Here is a 12,069-nt window from a genome sequence, read left to right as displayed (position 1 = left end):
CATACAAACATCTTACCTACAATAAAGTCTTAAATACATAATTACAAGTGTAAGTGTAAATGTAAGTAGTTTAACTGTACCTGCTTTAGAAATGTCCTTCAGGAGCAAGGTGGAGACTAGTGATACATCCATCTGCTGTGACTTTATTAACTGCAAGAATTTGATAGTCACCTGATGAGGGAGTCAACGTTTAGTGTTAAAATCCAGCCAATGAGCTTCACAGAGTAAGCTGTAACTAAGCAAAGAAACACATGAAAGGTTATGGAACTCTTTCATTTCACACACTTTCCCTTTCAATTCTCTGCATAGTCCTAGTCCTAATATGCTGAAGAACAGTGTTGAATTTATTCTGTGTTAATTCTTGAAAATTAAAATTATTGAATGTAAAATATCTTGAATATAATCAAATGTATGTAGAATTTCCAGTTACAGGATTACAAGAACCCAAATATAAGATTACTACAGAACAGTACTGCTGAATCACTGTCACATCATTGCATCAGTCATTAATTATGTAATAACAAATTCCTGCACCATCTGAAGAGTTGGAATCCTGTCAGCTGCAGTGCAGAATCCGGTATCAGTCCACACCCAGCAAACACAGAACCTTCCTCTATATATATGTTTGTATATGGTTCCAAATCTATCTGTCTATCTGTTTCATTTATTAATCTGAATAGAACCTATACCGAACATTCTCTAGTGGTTATTTCTAGGTTTAATTTTCATAGCTATGAGGGAGTTTTTGTCACAGGATCTTAACATGAACATTATATGTGATTTGAGTTAAAACTGCATCAATGAGAGATATATGTTAAAAATCCAACCATTTACAGCTGAAAACAATTTATATGTCTTTAATGTACACGCATACAGTCCTACAACGAATATAGTTTGTGCACAATTAAAAGAATAAAATTGTGTTAAATTTAATTCACCCGAACTGCATTCAGTTACTTTGTTCCACAAGCCTGAGAAAAATATCACATTACCATTATTAGGCAGTAGAGGGCGCTCATGCACAATGTTGTTAGTGTTTACTTACTCTTTTTATAGAAGGCCCCAGCAGAAGCACTCATTTCAGGGCTTGAAGCAATCTGAAGTAAGATGATGAGATAATCCAGGTATTTAAATTAAGAATTGTAAAGTGTTGGAACTATTACAGCTGTCTTTAAGCACATTATCAATATCACACACATCACCTCACAAATGTTTGCCATTATTTATTTATACATAATAATACAATAATTTGCTAAATGTAATGAGGGTTTAGTACCAAATGCTACCAAACACTGTATAATATCCATCTGTACAATGTTATAAGGGGTTATATTATTAAAAGTAACAGCTTAAAAAAAAAAAAAAAAAAAAAAAAAAAAAAATTTAAAATATAAAACTTTTAAAATAAAAAATTTGTGCTTTCATTGTGGTCCTAAGTGGTTTGGAACTGATACTTATTTGACATTTAATTCAGATCCTGAAATAAATTGACCTTATTAACTGTGACAGTGGAGCCTGCACCATCAATTTTCAGTGTCGTTTTTCTGTCTTTTCACTACGGCTGCCGACGTGCTGAAAGGACAGCACTATTTCAGCACCCTCAATGTTGTGGACAGCGGAGGAGTGCGGGGCTGCAGGGCGGAGTCATGGACACGTGTCAAAACTGAGGCAACCAATCAGAGCTACCACTAAATCTGTTCACCCTCTTAAGGCAGAAAGAAAAGCCATACTGGGTCATTTATCTCGACATCTAATGTGTGTAAGCTTCATCTTTGCAGAACTGCAGGTGGATATGGACAAAGACGGCTCTTTCAAACACTAGGGATGGGCGATAACAGTTATTTTCTTTTTGATCAATACGAAGTCCTTTCATTTTTATAGTGTGAATTTATAGTGTATTTTGAAAGCCATCATTATTAATATTAAATGAACTGCAATAAATTCTTCTTTTTTAGATTTATTAAAAATTACTGAACACTATTAACTAAGAAAACATATATAAGAACATATATAATAAAAATATAACATGTCACAGAAAACATTTTTCAATAATTATCACAATAATACTTTGTTAAAACATTAACACGTACCTGTGATTCAGGTTGAATTTTTCACTGCTGACAGTTTCTGAGCAAGGAAGTGTTTCCTGTTTCTTCAGTTTGAGGGATGAAGTCCAGATGCTGACGAATGAAAGCTGTTTTAGACAGTTTCATGATGGTGATGGAGGATTTCTACCACAATAAAACTTGTGAAACAGAATTCAAATATGTTTTTGTGTTCTAAATAAAGTTGTTCATTTAAACTCTAACCATAATGGTTGTTCTTATTACCTTAAGAGTAAATAACTGAAGATTTAATGTTATTTGATAGATGTAGCTTTGTGTCAGAAAGTGACGTCTCAGACATACTGCACTAACCAAATATTTAATGAGAAAGTCAGATAAGCAGTTACACAGAAAACACCATCTAAAGTGTAATTAATATAATAGAAACTGAATAACTAAATCAATTTAAATGAAAAGGATAAACATATTCCTGTAAACAGTACAGCTTCATAACTAATATGGTATATGAGGTAAAAAACAATCCTCTGCTGTAGTTTAAACTCATAAAAATGTGGCTCATAAAAATGTTTTAAATGATTATCCAAGCACAGTAAAATATAAAGTCTTGAACAAGAGCATTAATGAATTAACACACTGCATTTTAAATAATTGAACAAAACTCTTGATTCATATATGTGGAAGAACTACACCAGGTTACGTGTGTAACCCGGTTCCCTGAGAAGGGAACGAGACGCTGCGTCAGTGCTGACGCTATGGGAATGCTTCTTTGAGGAAGTTGTGTCTGAAGCTCTGTGTGCACACACGCCATTTTAATGGCTCGGAAAGGACACGTGACGGAGTAATTACTCGCCAGTAAGTCCATATAAGGGCATCTACGTCACACTGCTCCAGCTTCTATTTGTCGGAAGGAAGCGTGAACGGACGCCCGGGGCGTGGCCAGCAACACAGCGTCTCGTTCCCTTCTCAGGGAACCGGGTTACACACGTAACCTGGTGTAGTTCCCTTTCGAGGGAACTCGACGCTGCGTCAGTGCTGACGCTATGGGAACGCCAATACCCACGCCGCCACGCACCGGTCGATGACTGTGCCAGAGGCCGTGAAAGAGCACGAGCAAACTGCCAACAGCACATCACAGGCCCCGCAGTACCTGGGACCCTGGAGTGGGGTCCAAGTCCAGGTCATAGAATCTGATAAAGGTGTGCGGAGAGGACCATCCTGCCGCAGCACAAATATCTTCAATGGGGACACCCCTGGCCAAAGCACTGGATGAGGCGATACCCCTAGTGGAGTGGGCCCTGATGCCGAGAGGTGAGGCCTGACCGCGCACCTCATAGGCCTGAGTAATGGCCTCCACCACCCAGTGCGCCAGGCGCTGTTTGGAAACCGGATTACCCCTATTCCGGCCCCCAAAACAGACAAAAAGGGCGGAGGAGTTACGCCACGAGCTAGAGCGGTGGACGTAAGTCCTCAGGGCCCTTACCAGGCAAAGCAAATGCAGCCTCCCCTGTTCCGCCGACTCATGGGGCGGGGGACAGTAGGCCTGCAGGATGATTGGACAACCCGCCATCCTTGGCACCTTAGGGACATAACCCGGCCTGGGGTGCAGGATAGCCTTGGACATGCCGGGGGAAAATTCCAGGCAGGTGGGGGCAATCGACAAAGCCTGCAAATCACCGACTCTCCTGAGAGAGGCCAAGGCTAGAAGCAGAGCCGACTTCAGGGTCAGAAACTTCTCGGAGGCTGACTCCATGGGCTCAAAGGGGGCTTCCACCAACCCCTCCAGGACCACAGAGAGGTCCCAGGAAGGAAAGCGTGGTCTAGAGGAAGGCCTCAGCCGCCTGACACCACGCAAAAAGCGAGAGACCAAAGGGTGCCTACCCAAGGAGGCTCCAAGGACAGGTTCGTGGTTCGCAGCGACCGCGGCCACGTACACCTTTAGAGTAGATGGGGACAGGCCCCGAGAAAAGCAAGACTGCAGGAACTCCAGCACTGTACCAACCGGGCAGTGAACTGGATCCTGGGAGTGCTCGTCACACCAGAGGCGAAAAAGCCTCCACTTCAGAGCATACAGCCTCCTAGTGGAGGGAGCCCTAGCATTCAGCAGAGTCTCTGTCACCTCAGTCGAGAGGCCTGCGTCTAGGAGCTGGTCCCCCTCAGGGGCCAGACCTAAAGCTTCCACATCTCGGGGCGGGGGTGAAGAATTGCCCCCTGCGCCTGAGAGAGGAGATCCCTCCTGACGGGAACCTCCCATGGAGTGCCGTTCAGGAGGGAGACTAGGTCCGTGAACCATACTCGAGAGGGCCAACGAGGGGCAACTAGGAGAAGGTTGACCTGGTCGTGGCGCACTCTGGCTAGGACTTGCGGGAGCAGAGCTACCGGGGGAAAGGCGTACAGACGGAGCCTCGGCCACGTCCATACCAGGGCATCCAGGCCCAACGGGGCCGGATGAGAGAGGGAGAACCACAGCGGACAGTGGGTCGACTCCTCGGAGGCGAACAAATCCACTTCCGCCCGGCCGAAAATCTGCCAGATTCGCTCCACCACGTGGGGGTGAAGCCGCCACTCCCCGGGCCTCAGCACCTGCCTCGACAGGAAGTCTGCCTCCCGATTCACACGCCCTGGGATAAAAACCGCTCTCAGCGAAAGAAACCTGGTCTCTGCCCAGAGCAGAATCTGCCGTGCCAACCTGAACAGGGGGCGTGAACGCAGACCGCCCTGATGATTGATATAGGACACCACCGCGGTGCTGTCTGTCCGCACCAGGACATGGCAGCCCTTGAGGTGTGGGAGAAAGTGTTTCAACGCTAGAAACACAGCCCTCATCTCCAGGCAATTTATGTGCCACAAGAGACAGGGGCCCTCCCATAGACCCTGGGCCGGGCGGCCATCTAAAGCCGCGCCCCAGCCCGAGAGCGAGGCGTCTGTCGAAAGAGTCCTGCAACGGTGACACGCCCCTAGAATGGGACCCAAGGCCAAGAACCGGGGTCTTTTCCACAGAAGAAGGGTACGAAGCCCACGGCGCGTAACCCGTATAACCCTGAGGGGATGTCTGCGAGGATGAAAGCCCGCACCCCTGAGCCAGAACTGGAACGGCCTCATGTGAAGCAGACCCAAAGGGATAACGTTGGCTGCTGCTGACATGAGGCCGAGCACCCTCTGTGCCTCGGCGACAGAGAGGCCGCGGCCCAGCCGAATAGCTTTCACTGCTGCCAAGATGGAGGCCACCCGAGCGGGAGACAGATGTGCCCGCATCGTGGTGGAATCCCAAACTACCCCCAGAAAGGTGGTTCTCTGAGAGGGAGCAAGCACACACTTTCCTGGGTTCAGCCTGAGGCCTAAGGACCTCATGTGGGCAAGCACAGCATCTCGATGACTGGCTGCCATAGCCTCGGACTGGGCCAGAATGAGCCAGTCGTCGAGGTAATTCAGTACACGGATGCCCTGGAGACGCAACGGTGCCAGGGCAGCATCCATGCACTTCGTAAACGTACGGGGTGAAAGGGCTAGGCCAAAAGGAAGGACACGATACTGGTACGCTTCGCCCCCGAAAGCGAACCTGAGGAACTTCCTGTGTTCTGGCAGAATGCTTATGTGAAAATAAGCATCTTTGAGGTCGATCGTCACAAACCAGTCCTCGGATCTGATCTGGGACACGATCACCTTGAGCGTGAGCATCTTGAACTTGTAGGTCCTCAGAGTACAGTTCAGAGCCCGCAGGTCCAAAATCGGACGCAGCCCCCCGTCCTTCTTGGGAACAACAAAATATCGGCTGTAAAAGCCGGAGTCCCGCTCTGGGAGGGGAACATGCTCTATGGCCCCTTTCTCCAGAAGCGAGCAGAGTTCCTCTTGGAGGAACACCGCCTGGTGCCCGCCCACGATCGTGGGCAACATGCCCTGGAAGCCCGGGGGGTGGGAGGAAAACTGGATCCTGTACCCTCTTTCTACAGTGTCCAGGACCCACTGCGACACCCCTGGCAGAAGTTTCCACGCTGCCAGGCTGCCTGACAGAGGCGACAGCCTCGCGCAGACCTCCCGGGTGCCCTGAAACAGCGCACTGGCAGGCGCTAACCCGGAAAGATCCGTACACAAACGGGGAGCCGAGACAGGCCCCACTGCCCCCGAAACGACAAAGACGGCGGGGCAGGCAGTAGGGGGGGCGTTCCTGAATAGGATGCCCCCAGGAGCCCCCGCCCTCGGGCATCAGGACTCCTTTGTGGCTCGCCTGGCTGAAATAACGGACCTAAGGTCCCCTCTCCCCTGACGGGTCTGGGCCCGGGTACGCTGACCGGCCTCCCTAGTCCTAGACGGGGGGGCACGGGCCGCTACACTAACCTTTTTCACTGCCCTAAGCGAACTAGAAGGGGGCAGGGAGTGGCTAGATGAAGGCCCAGGCTGCTCGCCGCGGCGAGGGAGAAACTCCCTGAATGCCGCCGATTGGCGTTTCACCTCCTGGTGTCTGTCGACGACAGTATTCACTGCGTCGCCAAACAAACCCAGGGGCGACACCGGGGCGTCCAGGAGAAAGGACTTATCCTTGTCCTTTATGCCGGTTAAATTAAGCCACAGGTGCCTCTCCGTGGCAACTAGCACAGCCATTGAACGGCCTATGGAGCGGGCCGTCTGCTTCGTGGCACGGAGTGCAAGGTCAGTGGCCCGGCGGAGCTCAGATATCGCCTGAGGTCCCAATTCCTCCCTCCCATCAAGCTCTGCCAGCAGGTCAGCCTGGTAGGCCTGCAAAACGGCCATGGTGTGCAGAGCCGCACCTGCCTGGCCTGCCGCTGTATAAGCCTTACCTACAAGGGCTGAGGTGGTCCTACAGGGCTTGGAGGGAAGGGCAGGTCTCCTCCATGCGGGCGATGCGGGCGATGCAGGCGAGCGTCTCTTCAACCCTAGGCATCGCCCCATAGCCATGGCTTTCAAGCCCTATGATGGCTGAATAATCAGACATGGCCGGAGAAAAAACACGCGCCGCAAATGGATTCTTCCAGGACCTCGACACCTCAGCATGGAGGTCAGGAAAAAAAGGCAGTCGCCTGCGTGCAGGTGGCCTGCGGCCTGAAGTCAGAAAGCGGTCGTCTAACTTAGAGCGGGCGACACTAACTTCCTCTTCAGGCCAATCCAAATTCAGCCTACCCACGGCGCGTGACACCACTTCGAGGAGCTCCTCGAACGCGACTGACTGCTCTCTCTCATTCGGCTTTACCGAGGGGGAAAGCACGTCCCCGCCCACATCGAGCTCCTCAGAGCCCGACGCGGAAAGCAGCATGCTCTCTTCCGGGTCGGGAGAAATCGCAGCGCGAGCTCCCGAAACCGAAACTGAGCGAACGGAGTCAGGGGAGAGGGCAAGAGAAAGGGAAACACCCGTCTCTTGCTCCGCCTCCGCTAACTCGACCTGCGAACCCCATGATCGGAGCCGCCGCGCCGCCTCGGCGGACGCAGGACCCGAACCACGAGGCGCAGCTGATTGCTTGGAAAACACAGCCAGGCGGGATCGGAGAGTGCGCAGAGGGAAATCCTCACAATGCACGCAGCCGGCTCCCTCGAGAGCCGACCGCGCATGCTCCTCTCCCAAACACACAACACAAAGAGAATGCGAGTCGTCCCCCGTGATAAAGCGGGGGCACGGATGCACGCATTGCTTAAAGTGCTTGGACTGTAACATATTTATGTCCCTCGCCTAGCTTTCCCTATTTTTTTCTTTCCCTGCACTTGACAGACAGTGACAAACGACACACATACACAGAGCGCTTCCTGAAGACAAAGAAAGCTGGAGCAGTGTGACGTAGATGCCCTTATATGGACTTACTGGCGAGTAATTACTCCGTCATGTGTCCTTTCCGAGCCATTAAAATGGCGTGTGTGCACACAGAGCTTCAGACACAACTTCCTCAAAGAAGCATTCCCATAGCGTCAGCACTGACGCAGCGTCGAGTTCCCTCGAAAGGGAACTTGTGTGTTTGTGTGTGTGTTTGTGTGTTTATGTGTTTAACATACTTTAAAACAAATCACATTCTTCTAGTTCTTTTTCATACTTATGTGTGTATATAACATAAATATGAAAAGTGATTGTTTAATAATGAGTATTTTAAAAGGAGAATTCATCATGCATGTTATGAATGTTCACAATTTACAGTAGATAATTAAAAAGCATAACAAGCAATGTTAAAGATATTTAAATAGTTTTAGATATCATGCAATGGCATCAGAGTGCTTTTACTGTAGTACTACATATTAATCATGGAAATTACACTCGTATCCCAATCCCATGCTTGAGTAAAGTGTTTGTGCACATTTAAGGCTTTACACACTCAGAATAACATGGAATCTCATATAGGCCTCTTTTTTTTTCAGGAAACGGAAGTTACCATTTGACACACTGTGGTTCTCAGGACAACTGCTAGAATTGATCAAGGTTTGCTTTGTAAGTATAGCTGTAAAAACTATGATCAATATCTAATTTTTTTTTTTTTGTTAATGAATTTTGGATGAGCTGCAATTTTCTGTTGTTAAACTCTGATAAGACAGAAATACTACTTATAGGTCCAAAAACCAGTACACAGAAACTCTCACAATTTAACTTCCAATTAGAGAGATGTACTGTTACTAGTAGCTCGACAGTGAAAGGCCTGGGTGTTATATTAGACAGTAACTTGTCTTTTGAAAATCATATCGCCCAAACCACAAAAACAGCCTTCTTCCACCTTAGAAATATTGCCAAGCTGAGAGTTCTCACTAGGACAAGAAAGTATGACCATATAACCCCCATCTTATCATCTCTACACTGGCTACCTGTTAAGTTTAGAATCGACTACAAACTGCTGCTACTTACATACAAGGCTCTTAATAGTTTAGCTCCCATGTATCTAACTAGTCTTCTAACACGTTACAATCCTTCACACTCTCTGAGATCACAAAACTCAGGACTTCTGGTAGTTCCCAGAATATCTAAGTCTACTAAAGGTGGTAGAGCGTTTTCTTATTTAGCTCCCAAACTCTGGAATAGTCTTCCTGATAGTGTTCGGGGCTCAGACACACTTTCCCAGTTTAAATGTAGATTAAAAACCCATCTCTTTAGTCAGGCGTACACATAATACATCCCGTTATATTATATTGTGCACTATTACACTAGACCTGCACATTTTTATGAACAGCAGATATGTTAATCCCTTTGCACTGCTCTTCTCTTTTTCAACCCATGCCGAGATGCCTCTTTTCTTCAACAACATATATCATATATCTTTTTTAAAGAACACATTATAACCTTATCTTAACACAACATAACAGTTTCTTTCTCATAACTAAATTATAATATTCAACCTATATTAACTCAACACATTAACATTTCCTCTATTTTTTAATAACACTCATTCATCCATCTGTCCTAGTGTTTAGTCCCTTACTCAGTTGAACTATAAATTCAGTCTGTCTGGGGTTTTGTAAACCCTGCCTGCTCTAGAAATGCCTCCAATGGGACGAAGGTGTTTTCTATTTCTCCACAGTACCCCTCTCTCAGTCCCATAGTTTTCTCTGTATTTGTGGAAGAGTGGTGCGGATACATCTGCCCATAAGCAGTTGAGAAGGGGAAAATCCATGCTACAAAGATGTAGCTCTGTACATGAGCAAGGCTTTGTTGTAGTCGGTTGTAGTCAGTTTTTTAATCCACAGTGAGGATAGTGGGGGCTGCTTGTGGTGCGTTTGAAATTGCATTCCTGTGCAAATTGTCAGAATGTATGTGATACGAACTGTGGTCTGTTGTCGGCAATGACCTCTTCCGGCATGCAATGACAAGCACAAACCTTTTTGACTGCTTTGACTGTGACCTCCGCAGATGTGACATTCAGATGTGCAGCCTCCATATATCTGGAAAAATAGTCCACAATGAGAAGGTAAGTTTTCTTTTTCCATTTAAACAGATCCATCCCCACTTTCTTCCATGGACGTGCTGGAAGAGGAGTAGATAAGAGTGGTTCGCAGTGGACTATTCTGTGATGACTGCATGTGTGACACTGTTCTACCTCCTGACGAATATGTGATGAGATACCAGGCCACCAAACGGAGTGTCCACCTCACACCAAGCACTGGAAGCCAAGCCACAGAGCAAACATAGCAGCCTGCGGTGTAACATTTCTGTATTTTTCTATAAAGAGTTTGCCCTTTGCTTGCTTTGTATATTTAAATTCTAAAGTGTCTTTTGTTCATGCCAAAGTATTTGTTCAGTTTCTGTTGTAGTCTGTCGATGCCAAGTCTTTTGTTAACACTTATTGATTTATTTTTTGCCTTTAATACTCTCTTTTCTGATCGCCTGCCCATTGCCTGTTTATTGATTGATTCTTCCTGACATTTTGGATATATTGCTTGAGCTATTCCTAATAAACTGCTAACCTAAACTTGTATCCATTCTGCCTCTTTACCTCACAATGCCAGATAAACGAATAGAAGATACAATAATAATATCAAAACTAACGAATATAGATAATGAGCTAAATTATATAGAAAATATCTCATTATCATTATGTATCCAGAAATGGGTATAAGGTGTAAGGTTTAAAATGACAAATATCTAATAATATACTTTATAACTATGTAAATGAGAAGTTTAATCTGAAACAGCAGCAATACTAAATAAACAAAATTCTAAAATGAGCAAAACCCTTTATTCATACATGTTCGTGAATCCTTTTTATTATATGTTACATGGCCATGTTTAAGCTCCTGGCTTTATTTTGTAAAGGACCATCTTTCAGTACTGTATATTGAAACCTGTGCTTTCATACTCTGTTAAAACATTAACACGTACCTGGAATTTTTCACTGCTGACAGTTTCTGAGCAAGGAAGTGTTTCCTGTTTCTTCAGTTTGAGGGATGAAGTCCAGATGCTGAATAATGAAAGCTGATTTTTGGACAGTTTCATCATGATGATGGAGGATTTCTACCACAACTTTTTCCTTTTCAGTCTCATTCAGTTCTTCATTTATTCTCATATTTATACTTTTCTTCTTCTCTTCCTGTTTCTTGTTGCAATGAAGGTCCCAATGACATTCACCAAGTCCTCTGAATGCAACTCCATACCTGAAGCTGGATTATTGCTGCTTTTGTTTTGAGATTTCAGATCATTATATTTTATTCATGATGGTTTCTTTTCTGCATTTAACATTTTCTGTTCTCTCTGACAAGTTTATTCAAATGATATTTATACAATATGTGGGTGAAATGCAGCATTTTAATGACTTTATGACAGTTCTCCTCACTGAGCTGATTCTCAGATGCCTTCACTACCAGACACACTGCATCAATTTCTGTACAGATTCAAATTGTAAAGATTCTCAGCGATCTCTTTATCCTCATCTCTTCCTCTGGTGTTTCCATAACCTGAAGTGTCAATGATGGTCAGACAGATTGGGTTGTTCTGGGTAAAGACCTCATACATAGCGACTTCTTCGCTTTGTGCTTTTGACTGATCTGACTGATTCTCTCCTCCCTCCTCTGCAATCTCAAACCACACTTCATCTCTAAACTTCACCCCGAGTACATGCCTGTTCTCTAAAGAGAGAAAAATCCAAAAATATTATGGTTAAAAAAGAAAAGAGAGAATACACAACGAGGACCTCTAGTGGCCAAATATAAGCTCACATAAGATCAAGTGCTAACAGCTACAGTATGTACAGTACTGTATATATGTATGGAAGAAATACAGTATAATGGTGGTGGAAATGTAACACAAGAGACCTATTATCCAACAGCATTTAATTTAATTTTACCCAAAATCAAGGGTAGAAGTCTTTTCCCGGCTAGGAGTAACCATTTAAGTTCAATTTGAACACATTGCAACATTCTAATAAACGTTATATATACATTTATAAATTTAAATAGTTTTTTTGTTATTAAGGATATGTAATTGTACATATGCTGTTCATACTTGCTATACACAGTGTAATAGGAAATAGAGGGCTGATGTCATGCAATACGACTAAGCAATAGGAGAAAAAGTGTCTTGTGCTTCAAG

General features: G+C 45.3%; 1 protein-coding gene across 2 annotated transcripts in view; it reads right to left on the bottom strand.

The window, feature by feature from the left end:
• The window catches only part of LOC132849054 (uncharacterized), a 3,454-nt gene extending 3,309 nt beyond the window's left edge, over positions 1-145 (bottom strand). For both annotated transcript variants that reach the window (XM_060875230.1, XM_060875231.1), the window contains exon 1: positions 81-145. The gene's annotated coding sequence lies outside the window, so the exon portion shown is untranslated. The remainder of the gene's footprint in view (positions 1-80) is intronic.
• Between the last annotated feature and the right edge of the window lie 11,924 nt (positions 146-12,069).

This window comes from Tachysurus vachellii, chromosome 7 (genome assembly GCF_030014155.1).
Source record: "Tachysurus vachellii isolate PV-2020 chromosome 7, HZAU_Pvac_v1, whole genome shotgun sequence".
Classification (NCBI taxonomy): Eukaryota; Metazoa; Chordata; class Actinopteri; order Siluriformes; family Bagridae; genus Tachysurus; species Tachysurus vachellii.
This window is presented reverse-complemented; position numbering and strand designations above follow the sequence as displayed.